The following is a 6,108-nucleotide window of genomic DNA, read 5'->3' on the forward strand; positions in this document are numbered from 1 at the left end:
GGCCGGGAGCGGCCACTGCACTCCAGCCTGGGCGACGGAGTGAGACTCCAATTCAAAAAAAACAAACAAGAAAAAAAAAATCAAGCAGTTACTGAATTTGACGCAATGAGGAGTTCTGCCGACAACCAGGTATTGACATTCCGCGGCTGGAGGCAGCCGGGGATGGGGGGTGCCATCCTGTCCTCAGCTTGCCCAGAAACCACCCCCACTCCAGGCCTCGGTCCTCGTCCTGTCGCCTGGGTCCAGCGATGACCATTGAAGAGTGGGTGTTTCTGGACTCAAAGTGTCTGCCCGATGGTTGGCTTCTGCCTTAAGCTCTTTCTAGTTCTCAAAACACGAACCCAGGAAGAATGCCCACTCGCCGCCCTTGCCTCTAATTTGGCTGTCACCTCTGTTCCCTGAGGCAAGGGACACAGGAGCGTCAGTGCCGCTTGTAGGAAGCCTGGCACCCCTGCCTCCTTGGAGCATTTGTCAGGCTGACCCCTCCTGACTGGCGACTCTGTGAGTTGAGCCTAGAAGTTTCTGGGCAACACTGTGAGATCCTCATCTCTACAAGAAATACAAAAATAAATTAGTCAGCTGTAGTGGTGCACGCCTGTAGTCCCAGCTACTTGGGAAGCTGAACTGGAAGGATTGCTTGAGCCCAGGAGTTAGAGGCTGCAGTGAGGGTTGTTTTAGGGTTGTTTAGGGTTGTTTTCGATTTACAGAGAAGGTCTCACTCTGTCACCCGGGCTGGAGTACACTGGTACAATCATGGCTTACTGCAGCCTCGACCTCCTGGGTTCAGTTGATCCTACCACTTCAGTCTTCCAAGTAGCTGGGACTACAAGCATGTGGGATCACGCCGGGCTAGTTTTTTTTTTTTTTTTTGAGTTGGGGTCTCACTCTGTCACCCAGACTGGAGTGCAGTGGCCGCTCCCGGCCACCGCAGCCTTGACCTGCTGGGCTCCGGCCATCCTTTCGCCTCAGCCTTCCAAGTAGCTGGAACTACAGGTGCGTGCCACCACACCTGGTTAATTTTTGATGTATTGTAGAGACGAGGTCTTACCAAGTTGCCTGGGTGCATAGGCTAATTTTTTAAAGTTTTTTTAAAATAGAGACGCGGTCTCACTATGTTGCCCAGGCTGGTCTCAAACTCTTGGGTTCAAGCGATCTTCCCACTTCAGCCTCCCAAAATGCTGGGATGACAGGCGTGAGCCACCGTGCCCAGCTGACCATGATATTTGAACAGCACTGGTCGGGCATTTTGTAGAATGCCTCTGGATCGGGGCCTGCCTGGTGGCTTTACCTCTGGAGCAGATTGGATGGAGGGGACTGGGGGAGGAGCCGGCAGAGGGAAGTGTCCGCCTCATCGCATCCCAAGGGCACTTCAACCATCCACATGGCACAGCACAGTTGATCTTAACCTTGACCCCGGCCGAGGTTGTGTTTACCAGGCTGCCTCATGTAAGCTGAATTTTTTTTAAATGAATGTTGGATTTTTTTTCGTAAGTTCCATCCATCTGTGTTCCATCCACATGGCTCCACTATTTATTTTGGTTATATACTGTCTCTGTTTGGTAATTGTTTTTCTGTCTATGTGTCCCTTAGATCTGTCTCTATCAGGGAGGGGAGAGTATTACACAAAACCGTTCGTTGTCACCAGGGGAGGGGCAAAGTTATTACACTTGCCTCTCCTCTGGTGACAGTGACACCTCCTGCTTTATGTTCACCGTCTCCTAGACAGATTCTCTTTTTCATGTATTTGTTTATTTAGAGACAGGGTCTTGGTCCATTGCCTGGGTTGGAGTGTCCTGGCCTGAGCATAGCTCACTGCAGCCTCGACCTCCCATGCTGGGCAGCATAGCAAGACCTCGTCCTATAAATAAATAAGCTGGGTGTGGTGACACGTGTCTGTAGTCCCGGTTCCTGGATCGTCTGAGCCTGGAGTTCGAAGCTGAGGTGAGCCGTGATTGTGCCACCACACTCCAGCCTGGGTGACAGAGTGAGACTCTGACTCAAAAAAAAAATCAAAGTCTCTTGGGACATGAGCATCCAGGTGGGACATGCAGTCCCTTGAAGATTGGTCCTGTGGTGTATTTGCTGGGCAGCTTGGGGCGGATTACTTAAACTTTCCGTGCCTAGCGTCCCCCATGATAAGAGATTCCACAGACAGACTTGTTCTGGACAACAGTCTCAAACTCAGATTCTTATGAGAGGCTGGACTGTCAGGTGTTGGAGATGCCGTAGGGATAGGTAAGGACAGCGGGAAGGGCAGGGCTGAGCCCGCTGAGGCCAGCGAGCCCCGCTCAGGCCAAGGGCGTGTGACCTTCCAGTGTGCGACCCTCTCTGGTCTGGACGGTGTGTCGTCTCAACAGGGCTGATGCATCTGAGAGCCTGGGTGAGGTGCTCTGAGGGAAGTGGGCATAGACCACGTTTTGGCTGGGCTGGTTCCGCTCACTGGATGGGGTGGGGGTCCGCCTGTGCCCCTGTTCTCTCACCATACAGGGGGACACAGACCCCCCCGACCCCCTGGCCTCCCCGCCTCCTCACCCCTGGGTTAGAGAGCAGATGACGCAGAGCCCGGGGTCCAACCCGCCCCTTGGGGGGGCAAGTGTGGAGGCCCCGTTCCGCCTTTCCACGCCTGGGAACAGGCCAGCGGGTGTGCGGATGGTGGATGGTGTCACGGAGCTTAATGAGTAACCAGGGTTCGGGCTGGGTGGGTGTTTGGCGGCCTGAGGTGTCAGGGACAGGGGCTGGCTGACGAATGTGGCTCCGGAGGGTCAGCGACCTGGGCCCCTTTCCAGCCCTGTAGGCCTCTGATGCCGCCACCCGGGCCCGTCCGCCACCTCACCCAAGCCGGGAGCGCCAGAGCCTGGCCTCTCTGGGTATGAGCCCCGGCCGGGCCACATTGTGCGGCCTTGGGAAAGTGACTGAGCCTCTCTGGGCCTACTCCACAATTAGGGTTCATATAAATGCCCGCATTTCCAGGGAGGTGTAGGTATTCTGTAACAGTGATGCCATGATGCTTCAGATGCTCAAGTGCCACTTTTGCAATATTTGTCATATTGTCACCCCCTTTTTTTTTTGGATTGAAACATTTTTTTTGTTGTTGTTAGAGACGAGGTCTTGCTATGTTGTCCAGGCTGGTCTTGAACTCCTGGCCTCTGTGGCCTCCCAAAGTGCAGGATTACAGGCACTATCGTGCCAGGCCCATCAACTCTTTTATGATAGTTTTATAAAAACAATGGCAATGAGCACAGCACTGACTCTTGTCCTAATAGTATTTTATCCACACCTTACAGTTGAGAAAACAGGGCCCAGAGAGGTTCAGTGGCTTACTCAAGGTCACACAGCCAGGAAGAGGCAGAGCTGGTATTTGCACCATAGCCTGGCTGCAAGGCCTGTGTTTTAACTGCTGGGCATTCTGTCTCTCCATGCTAGAATCTCCCACTTCTGCTATGACTACTAGTCCGTCTTTCTTTCTTTCTTTCTTTCTTTCTTTCTTTCTTTCTTTCTTTCTTTCTTTCTTTCTTTCTTTCTTTCCTTCCTTCTTTCTTTCTTTCAGTAGAGACAGGGATCTTGCTGTGTTGCCCAGACTGGTCTCGAACTGTGGTCTCAGGCAATTCTCCCGCCTCAACCTCCCAAAGTGTTGGGATTACAGGTGTGAGTCACCATGCCCAGCCATATTTCTCTTTAAAGAAACTCTATTTTTAAACTTTAATACCTGTCTTAGCTTCTTTCTAAGCAATAATATTCATGAAATTATGGGTTCAATATTATAAACACACACATAATGTGCATATACATATATCTGCATATCTACATATACATACTTAAATATACTCATATGCGTGTATTTCCAAATAAATATCCAACTATTAAAACACTTTTGGTGGGGGTCAGCTGCGGTGGTTCATGCCTATAATCCCAGCACTTTGGGAGGACGAGGTGAGAGGATTGCCTGAGCCCATGGGTTTGCAACCAGTCTGGGCAACATGTTGAAACCTCGTCTCCACAATAAATCAAGAAAAATTAGCTGGGTGTGGTGGCGCATGCCTGTAGTTCCAGCTACTTGGAAGGCTGAGGCAGAAGGATCGCCTGAGCCCAGCAGGTTGAGGTTGCAGTGGCTGTGAGTTTGCCTCTGCACTGTAGCCTGGGCAACAGAGTGAGACTCTGTCTCAAAAAAAAAAACCCCCAAAAAATCTTTGGGGATATGCAGGAACCACAGGCTCATGCCACCACACCTGGCTAATTCTTTGATTTATTGTGGAGACTAGTACTCGCCAAGTTGCCCAGGCTGGTCTTAAACCCCTGAACTCAGGCAATCCTTTTGCCTCAGCCTATCAAAGTGCTGGGATTAAAAAATTAGCCGGGCGTGGTAGTGTGCGCCTGTAGTTCCGGCTACTAGAAGGCTGAGGCGGAAGGATCACCGGAGCCCAGCAGGTGGACGCTGGGGTGGCCGTGAGGATGCCACTGCACTCCAGCCTGGGTGACAGAGTGAGAGTCTGATTCCAAAAAAAAAAAAGTAGTCTGGTATACAGTAGACATGCATTAAGTGCACCTGTACTTGTGCTTCTTGTCCAAGTCTGAGATGTGTGCTAACACTCTGCCTCCTCAGGAAGCCCTCCCTGATCTCACCCTACTCCCATCTGCCCTGTGGGAACCTCCGGCCCTCTGTCCTCATTGTCACTGATTGGGGGTCTTTCTCTTCCCTCCATGCTGGGGGCCACCTTGAGGCACCGACTGGGTTTTACTCCCTCTGTGCTCCCAGTGGCCAGTCTGGAACAGGCTGCTGACAAGGATGGACGTGTGTTAACGTGAGGACAAGGATGAGCTGACCCAGAGTCCTCGTCAAGGATCACGGCCAAGCAGCACCACTTAACCCCAAGTGGCTGAGAGTTAATCATCAAACCTGGGGCAGTCACACACGGTCCAAGAAGGACATAGAACACCTGGCTGCCAGGTCCTCCTGGACCTCACCTCCTGTTTGACAGACAGGGAAACTGAGGCCCAGAGATGGGCATGACCCGTTCAGGTTCACCCCATTAGATGGTGACAGGGACAAGATACAAATCCGATCATGTCATTCCCCTGCCTACAGCCTTCTGTGGCTCCCTAGTGCCCCAGGGTAAGGTCCAAACTCCAGCTTGGTCAGGCGTCCCTGAGGACTCTGGCCTCTGCCCGTTTCTCCAGTCCCAAAGCCACTTGCTGTCCACCTCTCCCAGTCCCAAGGGACACTTCCCTGTCCCTGGAACACAATGTGTTTTCCAGCTCCAGGCCTTTGCACTTCGTGTCCTTGAATGCTGGCTCAGCCCACACTTCCCCTCCTCCAGGAAGCCTTCCCAGCCCCCGGGGCCAGGCAAGGTGCCCGCTCTGGCGCCCACAGCCCTGCTCACCGCCCAGCTGCCCCGGTCACCACTGCCCCAAGGGCTCGTGAGGGCAGGGGACATGCTGTCTAGTTTGAGACTAAAGGTCCCAGGGATTGGCACATAGTAGGTGTCCAATACGCAGTCATGGAATGAATGAATGGTCAGTCGTTCATTCGGACAACAAATAATTGTCTGGGTTCTCATGTCGGCGGGTAGAGTTCCAGAGACGGAGAGGGGCTTCAGAAAAGCCGGCCTGGCTCACGTGACGAGTGACACTGACTCCCTTGCCCGGGTTCCCCCCTCTCGGACCCGAGTCGACCCTAGCGGGGCTTCAGGGGAGGCGGCCTGGCCTGACTCAGGACCTAGGGGACGCCGGGTGGGCTGTCCGTCTCACGGAAGGGGCAGTGGGCTTGGGGGTAAAAGCTGTCTCTGTCCCTTGCTGGCTGGGCCTCGGCAGTGAGTCCCCCTCTCTGAGCCTCAGCTTCCTCGCCTGTCCAGCGGGACGGAGGGACGCCGGAGTTGTGGGCATTGGCTGGGGGGCAGGGAGGGTGGCTGCCACCCCTCCCCCGCCGTCTTCACCCGGAGTATCAGCGGCCAGGGCTGGCTCTTTAACACGGGAGGCGGGGCAGAGGCCCAGGAGGCTGTCGGGAACTGGGCAGGACCGATGCCCAGAGGCTGGTGGGCAGCAGGTGGCCGTGCTGGTCCGAGGGGTCTCAGCAGGGAGGTAAGGGGGCTGGGGCCCAGCTGGGGCTTGGTG

At 53.9% G+C, this 6,108-nt stretch overlaps 1 protein-coding gene across 1 annotated transcript in view; it reads left to right on the forward strand.

The window, feature by feature from the left end:
• SDSL (serine dehydratase like) overlaps positions 1-6,108 on the forward strand; it is a 23,258-nt gene that overhangs the window by 1,550 nt on the left and 15,600 nt on the right. The gene's annotated exons all lie outside the window — the stretch shown is intronic.

This window comes from Carlito syrichta, unplaced genomic scaffold, assembly GCF_000164805.1.
Source record: "Carlito syrichta isolate Samal-C Ts95f unplaced genomic scaffold, Tarsius_syrichta-2.0.1 Scaffold309836, whole genome shotgun sequence".
NCBI lineage: Eukaryota > Metazoa > Chordata > Mammalia > Primates > Tarsiidae > Carlito > Carlito syrichta.